The following is a 21,852-nucleotide window of genomic DNA, read 5'->3' on the forward strand; positions in this document are numbered from 1 at the left end:
TTCAAAGTTGAACGCCGCGTCTAAAATGAAAGTGAAACCATGCCAGTTAGCTCAGTGGGCTGTTCGGGATAGCCGCGGCGAAATCGCGGCATCCCAAACAGCTTACAGGACAGCAGGAGGGTCCCTACCTGCCTCCTCGCTGTCCGATCGCCGAATGACTGCTCAGTGCCTGAGATCCAGGCATGAGCAGTCATGCGGCAGAATCATCGATCACTGGTTTCTTATGAGAAACCAGTGATCAATGTAAAAAATCAGTGTGTGCAGTGTTATAGGTCCTTATGGTATAACAATGATCAGTATAAGAGATCAGTGTGTGCAGTATTATAGGTCCCTATGGGATAACAATGATCAATGTAAAAGATCAGTGTGTGCAGTGTTATAGGTCTCTATGGGATAACAATGATCAATGTAAAAGATCAGTGTGTGCAGTGTTATAGGACCCTATGGGATAACAATGATCAGTATAAGAGATCAGTGTGTGCAGTGTTATAGGTCCCTATGGGATAACAATGATCAGTATAAGAGATCAGTGTGTGCAGTGTTATAGGTCCCTATGGGATAACAATGATCAGTATAAGAGATCAGTGTGTGCAGTGTTATAGGTCCCTATGGGAGCTATAACACTGCAAAAAAAAGTGGGGAAAAAAAGTGAATAAAGATCATTTAACTCCTCCCCTATTAAAAGTTTGAATCACCCCCCTTTTCCCATTAAAAAAACAAAAACAGTGTAAATAAAAATAAACATATATGGTATCGCCGCATGCGGAAATGTCCGATTTATAAAAAAATATATAGTTAATTAAACCGCACGGTCAATGGCGTACGCGCAAAAAAAATTCCAAAGTCCAAAATAGTGTATTTTTGGTCATTTTTTATATCATGAAAAAATGAATGAAAAGTGATCAACAAGTCAGATTCACACAAAAAGGGTACCGCTAAAAACTTCAGATCATGGCGCAAAAAATTAGCCCTCATACCGCCCCATACACGGAAAAATTAAAAAGTTATAGGGGTCAGAAATGACAATTTTAAACGTATACATTTTCCTGCATGTAGTTATGATTTTTTCCGAAGTACGACAATATCCAACCTATATAAGTAGGGTATCATTTTAACCGTATGGACCTACAGAATAATGATAAGGTGTCATTTTTACCGAAAAATGTACTAAGTAGAAACGAAAGCCCCCAAAAGTTAGATACAAAATGAAATTTTTTCTTCAATTTTGTCGCACAATGATTTTTTTTTTCCGTTTCGCCGTGGATTATTTGGTAAAATGACTGATGTCATTACAAATTAGAATTGGTGGCGCAAAAAATAAGCCACTATATGGATTTTAGGTGCAAAATTTAAAGCATTATGATTTTTTGATGGTGATGAGGAAAAAATGAAAATGCAAAAACGGAAAAAAGCTCAGTCCTTAAGGGGTTAAACCGTATACATTTTGTTTTTTTAAAGTTTTAACACCGAATCCGGCTGGGAAATGTGAAAACCGTGCGCCCCCGTATTCGGTACGGGTCCGACTGGGATACGGGAGCGCCGTTTTCCAGCCAGATTCGGTCACCGTAACTACAAAACGTGATGTGAATGCAGCCATATATGAGACGGTGAGAAGTCACAGACTGGGGTAGGCCGGGTTCACACCACGTTTTTGCAATACAGTTTCTGTATCAAGTTTTTGATAATAAAAATAAATAAAAAAAACGGATTCCTCAAAACTGACTAAACTGTATCAAAATGTGTGTTCAAATTTTAATCCGTATACGGTTTGAAAAATGATGTCCAGTTGCATCTGTTTTTTAAGAAAACAAAGTATTCGTTTTTAACTTTTCATTTCATTATGAATAAAGTTTCACTTGTTTGATTGAAATTCCAAGAAAAAAACTGTGCAAAGTCAAAAACCATATGGTGAATACACATACGGTTCCCATTGACTCCCATGTTAAAAAAAAAAAAAAAAAAAAACACGTATAAGGTTTAATACGGTTTTTCACCCGGACCAAAAACTGTGGTAGGGCTTGTTTTTCTGTCCGAAAAAAAAAAAAGTTAAAAACCGTATGGTTTGAAAAATGGAGACAACCGTATACATCATGGTGCATACGGTTTTCTGTACGGTTGCATAAGTTTATTTTTTTTTATGAAACCGTATAGCAAAATGGAAGATGGAACCATACGCACATACGGTTCTGTACAGTTCCCATTGACTCCCATGTAAAAAAAAAAAAAAAAAAAAAAACTTGTACGTTTCAATACGGTTTTTCACCCGGACCAAAAACCGTGGTAGACTACGGTTTTGGGTACAGGAAAAAAATAGACAAAACTGTACAAGATGCAAAATGGACGCAACCGGATGCATCTTTTGGCGTACGGTTTTCAATGGAGAGTCGATGCGTACGGTTTTCAATACGGTTCCGTACGGTTTTCAAATCGAAAACGTATACAGGAACTGTATTGCAAAAACGTGGTGTGAACCCGGCCTAAGGCTGCATTCACATTACGTTTTGTAGTTACGATGACCAGATCCGGGTGGGAAATGTGAAAACCGGGCGCCCCCGTATTCCAGCCGGACCCGTTCCGGGTCCGGCTGGGATACGGGAGCACCCGGTTTTCACATTTCCCAGCCGGATCCGGTCATCGTAACTACAAAACGTAATGTGAATGGGGGGGGGGGTTTCCATACCAAGAATTCAGTACTAGAGATGAGCGAACTTACAGTAAATTTGATTCGTCACGAACTTCTCGGCTCGGCAGTTGATGACTTTCCCTGCATAAATTAGTTCAGCTTTCCGGTGCTCCGGTGGGCTGGAAAAGGTGGATACAGTCCTAGGAGACTCTTTCCTAGGACTGTATCCACCTTTTCCAGCCCACCGGAGCACCGGAAAGCTGAACTAATTTACGCAGGATAAGTCATCAACTGCCGAGCCGAGAAGTTCTTGACGAATCGAATTTACTGTAAGTTCGCTCATCTCTATTCAGTACAGTAAAATCTCCCTTAGTGGACGCCTCCCAATTTCAAACAATTTTTTTTAATTATCCAGCAAAGTCCCATAAGACTTAATGGGGGAGATTTATCAAAACCTGTCCAGAGGAAAAGTTGCCAAGTTGCCCATAGCAACCAATCAGATCGCTACTTTCATTTTGCAGAGGCCTTGTTAAAAATGAAAGAAGCGATCTGATTGGTTGCTATGGGCAACTGGGCAACTGTTCCTCTGGACAGGTTTTGATAAATCTCCCCCAATGTATTTTGCACCCTCTGAATAGGGGACATTCCCGATAGCGGATGCGGACACACCCGAAAGGGGACTAAATACTCCCAATAGGGGACAAAACACTCCCATTGGGGGACAAAACACTCCCAATAGGGGACAACCAGGCTTATGTGTCGGCCCTACCTTGTACACAGTGGCATCGTCAGGGGGTACAGCCAATGCCCCAGTAAGGGGCCCAGTCCCCTGCTCCACCCCCTGCAGATACCCCAGCACAGAAGATCAATGTTTAAATAATGGTCTCCTGCTTCTGTATGTCCTCCGGCAACATCATTCACCCCCCTCCTTCCCTGATCCCCCCCATGCCACTTTATTACCCCCTGTGCTATTTCATTCCCCCATTATTATCCTCTATGCAAATACCCCCTCTTTACCACCCCCTGTGTGCCACTTCATAAAAAGGGGGGGGGGGGGGGGCTGGTGAATTTACACAGAGGGTAATAAAGGGGGAATTAAATGACACAGGGGGATCAAAGGGAAATGATGTGGCACAGGGGGTAAAGCGGGGATTATTTGGCCCAAGGAACAAGGGGAATAAGGTGGCACAGGGTATAATGGGGGGATGAAATGATACGGGGGAGGGATAAGGGTTGATTAAAGGGGTATTCCAGGAAAAAAATGTATTTTCTGGCTCCAAAAAGTTAAACAGGTTTGTAAATTACTTCTATAAAAAAAAAAAAATCTTAATCCTTCCAATAATTATCAGCTGCTGAAGTTGAGTTGTTCTTTTCTGTCTGGCGACAGTGCTCTCTGCTGACATCTCTGCTTGTCTCGGAAACTGCACGGAGCAGAAGAGGTTTGCTATGGGGATTTGCTTCTACTCTGGACAGTTCCCGCAACAGGTGTAACCAGAGAGCACTTTGACAGAAAAGAACAACTCAACTTCAGCAGCTCATAAGTACTGAAAGGATTAAGATTTTTTAATAGAAGTAATTTACAAATCTGTTTAACTTTCTGGAGCCAGTTGATATATATATATATATATATATATATATATATATATATATATATATATATAAAACGTTTTTTCCTGGATCACCCCTTTAAACGTCAATGGGAGATCATCCTGTATTAAGGCTTTTTATCATGTTTTATAGGTAATTACACTCTGCAGTGAGTACAGGACAATATTCCGTCATTGAGGCTGGGTTCACACTACGTTTTCTCCCATACGGGAGCGCATACGGCAGGGGGGAGCTAAAAGCTCGCGCTCCCGTATGTCACCGTATGCGCTCCCGTATGTCATTCATTTCAATGAGCCGGCCGGAGTGAAACGTTCGGTCCGGTCGGCTCATTTTTGCGCCGTATGCGCTTTTACAACCGGACCTAAAACCGTGGTTGACCACAGTTTTAGGTCCGGTTGTAAAAGCGCATACGGCGCAAAAATGAGCCGACCAGACCGAACGTTTCACTCCGGCCGGCTCATTGAAATGAATGACATACGGGAGCGCATACGGTCACATACGGGAGCGCGAGCTTTTAGCTCCCCCCTGCCATATGCGCTCCCGTATGGGACAAAACGTAGTGTGAACCCAGCCTTAGAATGATTTTTTAGCCTTTTTCCCAATAAGAGACATCTCTCAATACCGGACACTTTTTTATTCCCCATGAGTGTCTGCTATTGGGAGATTCTACTGTACTAGCCTCACGGGCATTATAATGGCCATTGGGCTGTAAAGCGAAGGACAGAGACAACAAAGAAAGTCAAAGACTATGAATAAGTAGGGTACAGGGGGCACAGCAGGACATGGTTTTTCATGATAACATGGAGAAAAATAGGGTGGGAGTCCGTACTGAGAATTCAGTAGGAGCCTTGTGGACATTATAATGGCTATTGTGCCGGGGTGTCAGATTCTCTTTAAAGGGGTTATCCAGGAATAGAAAAACAGAGCTAATTTCTTTTAAAAACATTTCCACGTCTGTCTCCAGGTTGGGTGTGATATTACAACTTGGCTCCATTCACTTCAATGGAACTGAGCTGCAGAACCACACCCAACCTGGAGACAGACGGGGAGCGTTTTTTTTTTAAAGAAATTATCTCGATTTTTCTATTCCTGGATAACCCCTTCAAGCAGAAGCAAGAAAAAGTCACATAAAAAAAAGATATGGAGGCACTCGGATCACAGGCGACTCTCTTTATCCTTGAATCAGGTCACAGATACAATGCATGGCCGACGGGCCGTTTCGCTCACACCTGCGCTTAAAGGGGTACTCCGCTGGTCAGCGTTTGGAACAAACTGTTCTGAACGCTGGAGCCGGCATCGGGAGCTCATTACCTCATGCCACGCCCCCTCAATGCAAGTCAATGGGAGGGGGCGTGACGGTTATCATTCCCCCTCCCATAGACTTGCATTGAGGGGACGGGGCTATGATTTCACGAGCTCCTGGTGCCGGCTCCAGCATTCGGAACAGTTTGTTCCAAACGCTGACCAGCGGAGTACCCCTTTAATCAATGAATGACCTCAGAGGAGCTTCCGTGTTCGTGAAGTCATGCCACGCCCCCCCCCATTTATGTCTATGGGAGGGGGCGTGACGGCTACGTAGTAGCCGTCACGCCTCCTCCCATAGACATGAATGGAGGGGGCTTGGTGGCTCAGTATTATCAATGTTGATGACGTTGCACAGTATTATCTCGTGGCTTCATCCTTCGCTGTTTCCGTTCCGTTTCGATACCCGGTGGCCATTGTTGCGTGTATCCTCTCTGGTGACGCTGCGCCAAAGCTTTGCGAATTGAGCTGCTATGGAAACGCATGCATATAATATCACATTGCAGCAATATCAGACACCGCTGCACAAAAAATAAATATCACTGCCCACCTCCAGCCTTTATCAAAGCAGAAGTAAAAAAAAAGATAAAAAGAATAAAAAAAATAAAAATAAAAAAAAACATTTCTAATTCTGCCATGATCAGAATTGTCCATGGTAAAAAAAAAAAAGGCAGAACGGAGCAGCCACATAATAGACAGCAATGATAGGAAAGATCTGTCATTTATGGGAATAATAAATTATATAATAAAACACCAGCATCAGCTCCTCCCTTTTAAATGGGCGCTATCATTAAAACTATTTTTTTCTATGGCACTCCTTATGGTAAATAAAAAAAAATCTATCTAATGTACTTTGTTAGAAAACTATTTTTTTTATTTTTTTTTTATGTTTTATTTGTGTTTAAAAAAAGCTGCCACTAGGTGTCTCCCTACTTGTCCAGAGCACATTTCCCCCCATCTCTTGCACAGACTTTGGACTCCTGTGGTTCTGGCAGAAGTCCAAAATAGGGAAATGCAGTCTGGAGTGCTGAGGGGGGTGTGTGCAGCCTTATCCAGTCATAGCTCATCTCACACTGAACTGCTCTGGGATGTGTGAAGCAGAGTGAGAGAGGAAGTTCTCCCCTGTATGGCTTCAGATGATGTCACACCTGCTGGGGAACGCCCCTTCCCGGTCTGTGAATCTGACTGAGCAGAAAATACAGAGCGATATCAAGGTAGAAAACTAAAAAATAATAAAAATAAAGGCCGAGGGTGGTTTATCATGATGGGGGCAGCGATCTGGGAGGATTATAACATTTAACAAGATCATGACAGGTACTCTTTAACAATAGCCAGGAATGACCAAGACACTAAGGTCTGCTACTACTGCATTAAAGAAGCACTCCAGGAATATTTTTTATTTAATTATGTAGTGCAGCATAGGCTATTATAAAATGTCTTATGCTTACCTGTTTTGGCTGATGTGGTATGCATGGGTTTTCATACAGAATAGAAATATCCAAAGGATAGGGGATAAGATGTCTTTTTGCGGGGGTCCAGGTCCCACGATCTTTGGCCCGCCACCCCGGCGTTCTGAACATTTACATTCAGAATGACTGCTGTGCTAGGCTTCATGCGGCTGTGGTCGTCACGCCCCCTCCATTATTGTCCATGGGAGGTATATGAAGGGGGCGTGACGTATGTGGCCGCTTGTAATTCAGTACGGAATGGAGTTCACTTTGTGCATGCAGATTACTGGGGTGCCTGGCTAGAGATCGCGGGGGTCCCAGTGGCCGGATAGAGGATAAGATGTTCAGGGGGTGGAATACCCCTTTAGAGTGTGTTTTTAAGAGAAATATTAGCATGAGGCAAAATGATTAGACGTGTAATCACAATTGATGTGTTTTATAAAGATTTGAAGTCTTCAGGCTGTGTTCACACATTACATTTTTATTGATTTTTTTTTCTACATTTGATTTTAATGTCTGTGGATTTAATGTCCACTTTGTTTCCAGACAGACCCATCTGTGTCCCCATATAGAACTAAGCTTTCATACTGCCCCACATAGTAGTAGGCCCTCATACTATCCCATGTAGTAGTAAGTCTAACAAACTGCCCCAATATAGAAGTAGGCCTCAATTCTGCCCTCCTATACTGCCCCAAGTAGTAGTAAGGCCCTCTCACACTGCCACCATATAGTAGTTAGGCCCCCTCACACTGTATATGTTAGTAGACCCTAAAAAAATGCCCACATATATAAGTAGGCCTCCAGACTACCTCCATATAGCAGTAAACCTAACATACTGCCGTTGTATAGTTGTAGGCCTCAGTACTGCCCCCTCTTGTATTAGACCCCTATAATGTCCCTAAGTTGTAGTAAGGCCATCTCACACTGCCCATATATAGTAGTTTGGCCCCCTCACTCTGCCCCCATATAGTATGTAGGCCCCTCATACTGCCCCTATACATTAGTAGGCCCTGAAACTGCCTCCGTATAGTAGTAAGCCTAACATACTGCTGCTCTATCTCTAAGCCCCGCACACTGCCCCCATATTGTAGTTAGGCCCTCTCAAATTGCACTCACATAGTAGTTAGGTCCCCTCACACTTTCTCCATATAGTAGTTAGGCCCATCACACTGTCCCATATAATAGTTAGGCCCCATCACACTGCCCCATATAGTAGTAGGCCCCCTCACACTGATCCCATATAGCAGTAGGCCCCCCTCACACTGCCCACATATAGTAGTTAGGCCGCCTCACACTGCTCCCATATAGCAGTAGGCCCCCTAACACTGCCCCCATATAGTAGTTAGGCCCCCTCACACTGCCCCCATATAGTAGTTAGGCCCCCTCACACTGGCCCCATATAGTAGTTAGGCCCCCTCACACTGCCCCCATATAGCAGTTAGGCCCCCTTACACTGCCCCCATATAGTAGTTAGGCCCCCCCTCACACTGCCCCCATATAGTGGTTAGGCCCCCTCACACTGCCCCCACATAGTAGTTAGGCCCCCTCACACTGCCCCCATATAGCAGTAGGCCCCCTAACACTGCCCCCATATAGCAGTAAGCCCCCTCACACTGCCACCATATAGTAGTTAGGCCCCCTCACACTGCCCCCATATAGTAGTTAGGCCCCCTCACATTGCCCCCATATAGCAGTAGGCCCCCTCACACTGCCCCCATATAGTAGTTAGGCCCCCTCACACTGCCCCCATATAGCAGTAGGCCCCCTAACACTGCCCCCATATAGCAGTAAGCCCCCTAACACTGCCCCCATATAGCATCAGGCCCCCTCACACTGCTCCCATATAACAGTAAGCCCCCTCACACTGCCCCCATATAGCAGTAAGCCCCCTCACACTGCCCCCATATAGTAGTTAGGCCCCCTCACATTGCCCCCATATAGTAGTTAGGCCCCCACACTGCTTCCAAATAGTAGAAGTGCCTTAATCTCACCAGCACTGACCACTAAGGATTTGGACACAGGTGTGATAGTGTTCCCCCTGTTTAAGCAGCATTGTGTCATTTCGGAGCCTTTCTGACAAGTGTCTCCAGTGTCCGGCTGAATAAATAATGTCATTCCTATCAGACGGGTATTATAGAGAAAATCATTGCGGCATTTAGTCCCATAGACGGCAAACAAAGAAATCATCAGTCTTCTCCTCTGCATGATGCTAATGACTCCGCTTCTCTATTCAGCTGATTCCGCATCAGGAAGTGTAAAAATAATCAACCAACACAGATTTCTCCTCTAGGAAACAGATGTATTCCTTCCCAAAAAAAAAAACAAGGCAAAAATCCCCCAAAAAGCGTGATGGAGTAAAAACATGTTGGGGTGGAAAGGTTTTCGGTTATAGGGGTACTCCGCCCGTAGACATCTTGATGTCTTGATGTCTGATTGCAGGGATCCTGCTGCTGGGGACCCCCACGATCTTGGATGTGGCACCCCAGACTCCTCTCCAGTACCCGATGACTGGCATTGCGGTGCGGAGGCTCGTGACATCAAGGCCATGCCCCCTCAATGCAAGTCTATGGGAGGGGGCGTGACGGCCGTCACTCCCCCTCCCATAGACTTGCATTGAGGGGGCGTGGCCATGACGTCACGAGCCTCCGGCACTGCACCCAACGCTTTGAATGCCGGATGCAGCAGGGAGATCGCGGGGGTCCCCAGCAGCGGGACCCCTGGGATCAGACATCTTATCCCCAACCTTTGGATAGGGGATAAGATGTGCAGGGGCGGGGGACCCCTTTAAAGGGGTACTCCGATGCTAAGACATCTTATCCCCTATCCAAAGGATAGGAGATAGGATGTCAGATCGCCAGGGTCCCGCTGCTGAGGACCCCCGGAATCTACCATGCAGCACCCACCTTTAGCGGCTTCTGGAACCGCTGGAGGTCCTCAGGCTGAGTCCATCTCTACCACGACGACGGAGCATAGTGATGTGTGACGTCACGCTCCGCCCCCTCAATGCAAGTCTATTGGAGGGGCGTGACAGCTGTCATGCCCCCTCCCATAGGCTTGCATTGAGGGGGCGGAGTCGTGAAGTCACTATGCTCCATCCCCGTGATCGCCAGTAATCAGACCCGGAGCGAACACGCTCCAGGGGCTGATTCTAACGGGGTGCGGCGTGCACAATCACGGGGGTCCCCAGCGGCGGGACCCCCGCGATCAGGAATCTTATCCCCTATGCTTTGGATAGGAGATAAGATGTCTTAGCGCCGGAGTACCCCTTTAAGGTTATAATGTGGTTCTGATGTTCTTCTAGATGAGAATATCTCCCAAATAGAGATGAGGAAAGACATGTCAAAAGTTTGATCAGTCCTGAGACCTCGACCGAACAAAACTTATGGATACATCCTTTAAAGGGGTACTCCGTTGAAAAACTTTTATTTTTTAAATGAACTGGTGCCAGAACGTTAAACAGATTTGTAAATTACTTCTATTAAAAAATCTTTATCATTCCAGTACTTATTAGCAGCTGTATGCTACAGAGGAAATTCTTTTCTTCTTGAATTTCTTTTTTGTCTTTTCCACAGTGCTCTCTGCTGACACCTCTGTACGTGTCAGGAACTGTCCAGAGCAGCATAGGTTTGCAATGGGGATTTTTTTTCCTGCTCTGGACAGTTCCTGATACGGGCATCAGGTGTCAGCAGAGAGCACTGTGGACAAGACAAAAAAGAAATCCAAAAAGAAAAGAATTTCCTCTGTAGCATACAGCTGCTAAACAGTACTGGAAGGATAAAGATTTTTTTAATAGAAGTAATTTACAAATCTGTTTAACTTTCTGGCACCAGTTCATATATAAAAAAAAAAAAAAAAAAAGTTTTCCACCGGAGTACCCCTTTAACCCCTTAAGGACTCAGGGTTTTTCCGTTTTTGCACTTTCGTTTTTTCCTCCTTACCTTTTAAAAATCATAACCCTTTCAATTTTCCACCTAAAAATCCATATTATGGCTTATTTTTTGCGTCGCCAATTCTACTTTGCAGTGACATTAGTCATTTTACCCAAAAATGCACGGCGAAACGGAAAAAAAAATCATTGTGCGACAAAATCGAAAAAAAAACGCCATTTTGTAACTTTTGGGGGCTTTCGTTTCTACGCAGTGCATATTTCGGTAAAAATGACACCTTATCTTTATTCTGTAGGTCCATACAGTTAAAATGATACCCTACTTATATAGGTTTGATTTTGTCGCACTTCTGGAAAAAATCATAACTACATGCAGGAAAATTTATACGTTTAAAAATGTCATTTTCCGACCCCTATAACTTTTTTATTTTTCCACGTACGGGGCGGTATGAGGACTGAAGCCGTGATCTGAAGTTTTTATCGGTATGATTTTTGTTTTGATCGGACTTTTTGATCACTTTTTATTCATTTTTTAATGATATAAAAAGTGACCAAAATACGCTTTTTTGGACTTTGGAATTTTTTTGCGCGTACGCCATTGACCGTACGGCTTAATTAATGATATATTTTTATAGTTCGGACATTTACGCACGCGGCGATACCACATATGTTTATTTTTTATTTTTTTTACACTGTTTTATTTTTTTTATGGGAAAAGGGGGGTGATTCAAACTTTTATTAGGGAAGGGGTTAAATGACCTTTATTAACACTTTTTTTTTTACATTTTTTTTGCAGTGTTATAGGTCCCATAGGGACCTATAACACTGCACACACTGATCTCTAATGCTGATCACTGGCGTGCATTAACACGCCTGTGATCAGCATTATCGGCGCTTGACTGCTCCTGCCTGGATCTCAGGCACGGAGCAGTCATTCGTCGATCGGACACCGGGGAGGCAGGTAAGAGCCCTCCCGGTGTCCGATCAGCTGTTCGGGACGCCGCGATTTCACCGCGGCGGTCCCGAACAGCCCGACTGAGCAGCCGGGTCACTTTCACTTTCACTTTAGAAGCGGCGGTCAGCTTTGACCGCCGCTTCTAAAGGGTTAATACCGCACATCGCCGCGATCGGCGATGTGTGGTATTAGCCGCGGGTCCCGGCCGTTGATTAGCGCCGCGACCGACGCGATATGATGCGGGATCGCGGCGCGATCCCGCTTCATATCGCGGGAGCCGGCGCAGGACGTAAATGTCAGGTATCAACGTGATCACTGATAGAAGTCAGGAACCACCACACATGAAGCGACTGGAGCTCCTGCGGTCGCTTCATGTACAGGATGTAAATGTACGTCCTGGTGTGTTTAGTACCGAGGCGTACAGTTACGTCGTTAAGGGGTTAATAGTTCGGACATTTTCACACGCAGCAATACCAAATATGTTTATGTTTATTTCTTCTGGCAAATTTTTTTATTTGGAAAATAAGAAAACGGGGTGAGTCAAACTTTTATTAGGGGAGGGGCTTAGGATCCTGACCCGACCCTACTCCCAACCATTAATAGCCAGGTACCCCTACTAACAGCCTGTAACAGCTACTGACCCTTTAGATCTCTTAAGCAAAGTCGATCACAGGATTTGAATTCCTTGAACTACTGGTGCCGATCGCGGGGTCCCGATCAGTTTACATGATGACCAGAGGGTCCCTACCTGCCTTCATGCTGTCTGATCTTCACTATGCTCCTCAGTTTCTTCTGCAGGTAGAATGTCGATAACACTGATCAGTGCTATGCTATGGCACAGCATTGAACAGTGATTGCAATCGATTGATTGCAGGTTATTACCTATGGGGACAAAAAAATTGTGAATAAAATAAAAATGTAATCAAGGTGAATAAGCCCCTCCCCTAATAATAGTTTGACTCACCCCCTTTTCTTATTTACCAAATAAAACACTGCAAGAAGAAATAAACATAAACATATTTGGTATTGCTGCGTATGAAAATGTCCAAACTATTAACCCATTAAAGGGGTACTACGCTGGAAAACATTTTTTTTAAATTAACTGGTGCCAGAAAGTTAAACAGACTTGTAAATTACTTTTATTAAAATCTTTTCTTCCAGTACTTTTAAGCAGCTGTATGCTACAGAGGAAATTCTTTTCTTTTTGAATTTCTTTTTTGTCTTGTCCACAGTGCTCTCTGCTGACACCTGAAGCCCGTATCAGGAACTGTCTAGAGCAGCATAGGTTTGCTATGGGGATTTTCTCCTGCTCTGGACAGTTCCTGATACGGGCATCAGGTGTCAGCAGAAAGCACTGTGGACAAGACAAAAAAGGGTAAACTACGGTTTTAGGTCCGGTCAGGAAACCGCATACGGGTGAAAACTGAGCCGACCGGAGTCACCGTTTGACTCCGGTCGGGTCATTAAAGTAAATAGAGTCACGGGCTGATCCGGCTGGGGTATGGGAGCGCCCGGTTTGCCCCTCCCCCCACCGGATCCGGCACCCGTATGTACAAAACGTGGTGTGAATGCACACTTACAGGGGTACTTCCGCGCTAAGACATCTTATCCCCTATCCAAAGGATAGGGTATAAGATGCCTTATCGCGGGGGTCCCGCCGCGTCCGATGACTGGCGATCACGGGGCCGGAGCATTGTGATGTCTCGGCTCTGCCCCCGTGTGACGACACGCTCCGCCCCTCAATGCAAGCCTATGGGAGGGGGCATGACGTCAAACGGGGGCGGAGCCGTGACGTCACAATGCTCAAACCCCGTGATCACCAGTCATCAGACCCGGAGAGAAAATGCTACGGGGACTGATTGTAACCCCAGCTGCTGGACCCCCGCGATCAGGTATCTTATCCCCCAATGCTAAATGTTTCCCATCTTACACAAATTTTTTTCTTCAACTCTTACATAAACAGAATTAAATGGATATGAAAAAGCATAATCACCCAGTGATAAAGTAGCAGTAGCTGATCGATCAGTCGCGTGTAGGATTCATCAGCCTCATCAGGGTCTCCTGTTCCTGCCCGTGATCTGTTGCATCTACTTCGGGCTGGAAGTTGGACTGCTCAGTGGATCCAAGCACTGACCATGGCGTTGTTGACGTTTCAGGAGATTGAACTCCCTTTCTCAAGCCTGAGATTTGAGCAAGGAAGTTCTATCTCCTGAAACGTCGCCAACTCCATGGTCAGTGCTCGGATCCACCAAGCAGTCCGACTTGAAAATTTCCGCCTGAAGAATGGGGTTGCTCATTCTTCAGGCCAAAATACTTGTGGAACACATTGCAGTCTATTGGAGACTGCAGTGTCCGCGAGGTCCTAGCGACGACTGATTGAGTCGGCGCTGGCCGCACTCGGAACCTACGAGTGGAAATTTTCTGCCCGCAGATTCTGCAGTCTGAACTTAGCCTTAGTGTGAAAAAGGAAGATAGATACACATGGTAAAACACTGATGTGACGGACTGACTCCGCCAAAAGTGACTTCTCCTTCCTGATGACAAGCCCCAGCGTATCACAGGCAATATCCCCAGGCAGAACTAGAGATTATCCCATCCTTGTACCCAAAGAACCAGGCAACACCAGTCTTCAGGTATAAAATCAGAACTCTTTATTGAGGAACAAGTGTCTTCTTTTATAGGAAGGACATCACAGGGGGAAGGGTCAGTAAAGACAATATAGGTGACAGGTAGTCTGTGAGATAATCCAACAAAGGTAATTAGCTCTCCCTATACAGTGCCTTGAGTGCCAAAGGTGTATTGTGCACAGAAAGTGTATGAAAACAGTAAATAAAAGTATTTTAACTCTGAGCTTTATGTCACTGGACAACATCAACTGAGGGGTACAAATAGTGATGTCCTAAATTCCATCCAAGTAGGTAGGGTGACTCTAGGATCCGTCACAACTGAGATAAAGAATGGAGAGCAACTCCACATGAAACACCAATATCTTTATGCAAGAAGAAAAATGTCTGCACTCACCACTTGACTTCAAAGGAAATTCGGACTTTATTCAGCGTAGTAGCTATGTCCATAGAAAATTCAAAAAATACACCCAGGTGAGCAGGGAGGGGGAGCAGCTCGCGGCTCTGCGGCCGAAGTGTTAAGGAACTACAGCACCGTTTCTCATCTGTGACGCTTCTTCCGGTTCCTCCACATGAAACACCAACTGTGCCCTGAACCTGCAGTTCAACAAGCAGACATGTTAGGCCAGGTTCACGTCACGATTTAACCATCCGATTATCGGACCCTATAATCAGATGAAATCGGATTGCAAAAAATCGTATACAATCGTATGTAAAAATATCTTTGCTATCCGACTTAAAATCGTATCCAAAAATGGTACTGATGAAAATTCCATCCGATTTTCAATAAAAATCTGATCCTGTTTTTAAAATGAATATGTATGCCAAAGGTGATAAAGTTTTATATATTTGAAGTGTATGTGTTTTGAAGTCTACTGCGCGTGTGCACCAAAAAAATTGTGTGCGATTAATCTGACACAATTCCATGCGATTTACATAGACTTCAATTATAATAAAAATCGGACACAATTTCAATCCGATTTTGAATCTGGACTAAAAATCGTGGTCAACTACGATTTCACCTCCGATCTTAAATCGTGCAAAATCGGATGCGGATCAAAACTGATGCCTTTGTTGTCTATCATTAAAAAATGGAAGTCAATGGATACGACTTGGCGTGCAGATTTGTACGATTTCAAAGTAAAAATTAGTGAGAAGAAGTAGGATGGTAAAATCGGGATGTGTGAAAAACAAAAAAATATGGAGACATGGACACACAAGGTAAATATTGAGTTAAAGGGGTACTCCGCTGCTCAGCATTTGGAACAAACTGTTCCAAACGCTGCAGCCAGGAGCTGGTGACGTCATAGCCCCGCCCCCTCAATGCAAGTCTATGGGAGGGGGCGTGACAGCCGTCACGCCCCCTCCCATAGACTTGCATTGAGGGGGCAGGGTGTGACGTCATGAAGGGGCGGGGCTATGACGTCACGAGCTCCCGACACCAGCGTTCGGAACAGTTTGTTCCAAACGCTGAGCAGCGGAGTACCCCTTTAAGGAATACAGTGAGAGAAAGAAAATTCACAAGGAACACCCACTGAGCTCTGAACATGCAGCTCCACAAAGAAACAGTACGGCTACATAAAGATACATGTCCATCAAGTTCAACCAAGGAGGTGAAAGTAAGGGGCACGGGACGATGGAGAAGAAGGGAGTGGGATTCTATATTTATGCATATGTGGTGAAAGTGTTGATGGTAAGGGCAGATGTTATTACCCTAGGGGCAGATTGCATTAACCCGTTGGGTTCGTGATGCCAGGTCGTGGTTATCCTTTACACCACCTGAGGTATGGCCACTGGTTCCTGGGCCAGTCGCGGGGCAAATAATTCCTCTGATGCAAGGTTTGACCACTGGTGTAGTATGCAGGGCCGGTGTTAGGGCAGGGAAAACCAGGCAATTGCTTAAGGCCCCCATCCGCAGGTGGCCCCCATCACATTCTGGACATCCCTGTGTCCCGAAAAATCTTTTCGGAACACAAGGATGTCCCTGTTACCTTTCTGCGGCGGTCCCCGCGATAACTTTAAAAACGCTGGGGCCGTCAGGAGTTATCGCACGCAGGGACGTCACTGACGTCCCGTGCGTGCGCCCATAGCAACGGTGGAGCGGAGCATCGAGGAGGACGACGCGTGCCGGCCAGAATGGTAAGTCACCAGCACCAGCTAGCAGCACGTCCTCTTCGGTGCTCCGACCTCCGGTCCTCCGGTCCCGGGACCTACTGCTATGGTCTATAGGCCATAGCAGTAGATCGTGACCCCGTGACCCCAAGCTGTATGTCTGTGGGGGAACTGTACTGCACCTAATGTGGGGAACTATACTGCATCTAATGGGGGGGAACTATACTGCACCTAATGTAGGGGACTATACTGCACCTAATGTGGGGGAACTGTACTGCACCTAATATGGGGGACTATACTGCTCCTAATTTGGGGAACTGTACTGCACCTAATGTGGGGGACTATACTGCACCTAATGTGGGGAACTATACTGCACCTAATTTGGGGAACTGTACTGCACCTAATGTGGGGGGAACTGTACTGCACCTAAGGTAGGGGACTATATTGCACCTAATGTGCGGGAACTGTACTGCACCTAATGTGGGGAATTATACTGCACTAAATGTGGGGGAACTGTACTGCACCTAATGTGGGGAATTATACTGCACCCAATGTGGGGGAACTGTACTGCACCTAATATGGGGGACTATACTGCTCCTAATTTGGGGAACTGTACTGCACCTAATGTGGGGGACTATACTGCACCTAATGTGGGGAACTATACTGCACCTAATTTGGGGAACTGTACTGCACCTAATGTGGGGGAACTGTACTGCACCTAATGTGAGGGGAACTGTACTGCACCTAATGTGGGGGGAACTGTACTGCACCTAATGTGGGGGGAACTGTACTGCACCTAATGTGGGGGAAACTGTACTGCACCTAATGGTGGGGGAACGGTACTGCCAACCTAATGTGGGGGGAACTATGCTGCCAACCTAATGTGGGGGAACTATACAAAAATATAAAATTGTACTATTCTGATCCCTATAACTCTTTTATTTTTCTGTATACGGGGATGTGTGAGGGTCATTTTTTGCGCTTTGATTTGTAGTTTTTATCCAGGGGCGGACATATCGCCTGTGCAGCCGGTTCAGCTGCACAGGGGCCCAGCGTGGGAGGGGGCCCGGCCCGCCCTCACACGCTGGGCCGGTCCTACCATCGGACCCAGTGCACAGGGCCGCCATCAGGGGGTAAACCCATACACTTGTATGGGGCCCGGAGCTTCAGGGAGGCCCGAACGTCCCTGTACTTTTTTTTTTCCGGCTAGTCAGTGAGTGACTGCGACTGTCACTCACTGACTCCTGGCTGGGTAACCGTCAGAACTATGACCGGGCCTCATAGTCTGGGGGGCCCGCAGGACTATGAGGCCCGCTCTTTCTAGGGCGCGGGCCCCTTAAGAAGTACGGCAGGGCCGGACAGGCCAGGGGCTGATGGGAGTCGACGTGCCCCGCGCAGGCACGCACGTCTACTCCAGTCACCTGACCTGTCCCGGCGCGATCTCCAGTCCAGCAGCCTCCCGACGGATCCTCCCCGTGCAGTGACACTCTGACAGGAGCAGCAGCTGCACCGAACCCCGGCAGAGTAAGTGAACGGTGTGTGTGTTTGTGTGTGTGTTTGTGTGTGTGGGGGGGGCGGGGTTTGGGGGGTTGGGTTTTGGATGGGGGCTATGTTGTTTGCAGACTACAATGGTGATGAGAGGTGCAGGGGAACTGGTGCTTGGGGTGTTATAGGGGTGATGAGAGGGGAGGGGGTTATGGGGGTAATGAGAGGTGCAGGGGGTGTTATGGGGGGATGAGAGGTGCAGGGGGTGTTATGGGGGGATGAAAGGTGCATGGGGAGGTTATGGGGGTGATGAGAGGTGCAGGGGGTGTTATGGGGGTAATGAGAGGTGCAGGGGGTGTTATGGGGGTAATGAGAGGTGCAGGGGGGTGTTATGGGGGGGGCATGAGAGGTGCAGGGGGTGTTATGGGGGGGATGAAAGGTGCATGGGGAGGTTATGGGGGTGATGAGAGGTGCAGGGGGGTTATGGGGGTGATGAGAGATGCAGGGGGGGTTATGGGGGTAATGAGAGGTGCAGGGGGGTGTTATGGGGGGGATGAGAGGTGCAGGGGGTGTTATGGGGGGATGAAAGGTGCATGGGGAGGTTATGGGGGTGATGAGAGGTGCAGGGGGGTTATGGGGGTGATGAGAGATGCAGGGGGGGTTATGGGGGTGATGAGAGATGCAGGGGGTGTTATGGGAGTGATGAGAGATGCAGGGGGTGTTATGGGGGTGATGAGGGGGGGGGGTGTTATGGGGTGATGAGAGGTGCAGGGGGGGTTATGGGGGTGATAAGAGGTGCAGGAGGGTGTTATGGGGGTGAAGAGAGGTGCAGGGGGTTGTTATGGGGGTGGTGAGATATGCAGGGGGCATTATAATAGTGATGAGGAGAGGTGCGGGGGTTATAATAGTGATGAGGAGAGGTGCGGGGGTTATAGTAGTGATGAGGAGAGGTGTGTGGGGGGGGGTTATAGTAGTGATGAGGAGAGGTGTGTGGGGGGGTTATAGTAGTGATGAGGAGAGGTGCGGGGGTTATAGTAGTGATGAGGAGAGGTGTGGGGGGGGGGGGTTATAGTAGTGATGAGAGGTGCCTGGGGGGGGTTATAGTAGTGATGAGGAGAGGTGTGGGGGGGTTATAGTAATGATGAGGAGAGGTGCGGGGGTGGTTATAGTAGTGTTGAGGAGAGGTTTGGCAGGGGTTATGGGGGTGATGAGGAATGATGAGGACACAGAGGATAAGAGGTATTATATTTAGTGGGTATAGTGTGTGGCAGGATTATATTCAGGTTACAGTGTATAGCATTATTATATTCAGGGTACGGTGTGTGGCAGGATTATATTCAGGGTACAGTGTATAGCAGTATTATATTCAGGGTACAGTGTATAGTATTATTATATTCAGGGTACAGTGTATAGCAGTATTATATTCAGGGTACAGTGTGTGGCAGTATTATATTTAGTGGGTACAATGTGTGGCAGTATTATATTCGGAGTACAGTGTGTGGCAGTATTATATTCAGGTTACAGTGTGTAGCAGGATTATATTTAGTGGATACAGTGTATAGCAGTATTATATTTAGTGGGTACAGTGTACAGCAGTATTGTATTCAGGTTACAGTGTCTGGCAATATTATATTTAGGGTACAGTGTGGGGCAGTATTTTATTTAGGGTACAGTGTGTGACAGTATTTTATTTAGGGTACTGTGTGGGGCAGTATTATATTTAGTGGGTACAGTGAATAGCAGTATTATATTTAGTGGGTACAGTGTATGGCAGTATGCTATTCATGGTACAGTGTGTGGCAGGATTATATTCAGGGTACAGTGTGTGGCAGGATTATATTTAGTGGGTACAGTGTATAGCAGTATTATATTCAGGGTACAGTGTGGGGCAGTATTTTATTTAGGTTACACTTTCTGGCAAGGTTATAATGATTATTGTCTTCATGCAGAGGATGAGGATCTGCTGACAGTGAGGAGCCAATGATGTCTGCATGTCAGACTCTGCAGAGAAGATGGAGCTGGGGGAAGACCCGGTCTCTGGACGAGATGAAGAAGAAAAGAAGACGTCACTCAGGTCACTGACATCATTGTGTGTTCTTATGACTGTCCCATCAGAGCTGTAGTCACTTGTAAGTTCTGCAGTGATGATGGGTAAAACTGTGTCCAATCTGTGTCTCTTCAGCTGTTACAAAACTACAACTCCCATTGCCTGAGGCTCTCCAGACATGATGGGAGTTTTAGCTTTCCAACAGCTGGAGAACCACTTCAACCGAGGTGATCGGTGGGGGTCTCAGGCCTTGAGTTGTGTAAGGGGCCCTGAAATTTCTGATGGCAGCCCTGCCAGTGCACATATGACAGGGAAACCAGTCTTGCCCAGTCACTAAACTGCTACTTACATCTGCCCATGGGGACTTCCTGGCTGAGGTGCGTGCAGTGAGTGACGTCATCGCAAGCACCTGGACGCTGACGTCCAGCGCAGAGCGTGCGATGATGTCACTTATAGCGCGCACCTCTGCCAGGAAGTCCCCATGGGCAAATGTAAGTAGTGCAGGCCAGGTAAGAGTGTGTGGGTGAGTGAGAGTGTGTGTGTGTGTTTGTTTGTTGGGGTTATGCTACGCTACCTTATGTGGGGAATCTATGCTACCTAATGTGGGGAATATATGCTATGCTACCTAATGTGGGGAATCTATGCTACCTAATGTGGGGAATATATGCTATGCTACCTAATGTGGGGAATCTATGCTACCTAATGTGGGGAATATATGCTATGCTACCTAATGTGGGGAATCTTTGCTACACTACCTAATGTGGGGAATATATGCTACGCTACCTAATGTGGGGAATCTATGCCATGCTACCTAATGTGGGGAATATATGCTATGCTACGCTACCTAATGTGGGGCTACGCTACCTAATGTAGGGAATCTATGCTACGCTACCTAATGTGGGGAATATATGCTGCGCTACCTAATGTGGGGAATATATGCTACGCTACCTAATGTGGGGAAATTATGCCACGTTACCTAATGTGGGGAAACTATGCAATGCTACCTAATGTGGGGAATATATGCTACCTAATGTGGGGAATCTATGCTACCTAATGTGGGGGAACTGCTGCCTATCTAATGCAGATTAATGTGAGTTGCAGTGCAATTTTATGGCATATTACTTTTTTTTGGGGGGGGGGGGGGGCCCAGGCACATTCTTTGCACAGGGGCCCTCTGTTGTCTGTGTCCGCCCCTGTTTTTATCGGTACCATTTTTGTTTTAATGAGACTTTTCAATTGCTTTTTAGATATTTTTTATGGTATTTGAAGTGACCAAAAATGTGCAAATCTGGCTAGTGCACTATTACGACTTTTGGGGCCCCACTTTTGATTTTGCCTAGGGCCACGCTAAGCCTAAAACCGGCCCTGGTAGTATGTGCAGAATAAAGCACAAGTAGTAGTTTCTCATGGTGGTCGTTGCCAGAAATAAATGTGTTAAAAAAAGATTTAAAAGATTCCCAATTTTTTTTAAAATGTTTGAGTATCCTGTGTGCAGATTCTCTCTCTCTATGCCTATTGAGTGGGCGGAGTTTCCTGATGCTAATTAGAAAAAAGAGAGACTGCAGCTGCCTCCCCCTCCTTCCTGACTACGACTACATGTATTGCCGCATACCACATACAGTTCCTGTGTACAGATGTGGCGCTGTTTTTCAAAGCAAGCAGCCATGTTTTTTTTGTTTATACTTTTAGACGATCCTTTTACGACTAGGACTTAAGGACATTATTTTTCTATAAAATTGCTGCAGAGATCTTATTACCGACA

Source organism: Hyla sarda, chromosome 2, assembly GCF_029499605.1.
Source record: "Hyla sarda isolate aHylSar1 chromosome 2, aHylSar1.hap1, whole genome shotgun sequence".
In the NCBI taxonomy this organism is placed as follows: Eukaryota; Metazoa; Chordata; class Amphibia; order Anura; family Hylidae; genus Hyla; species Hyla sarda.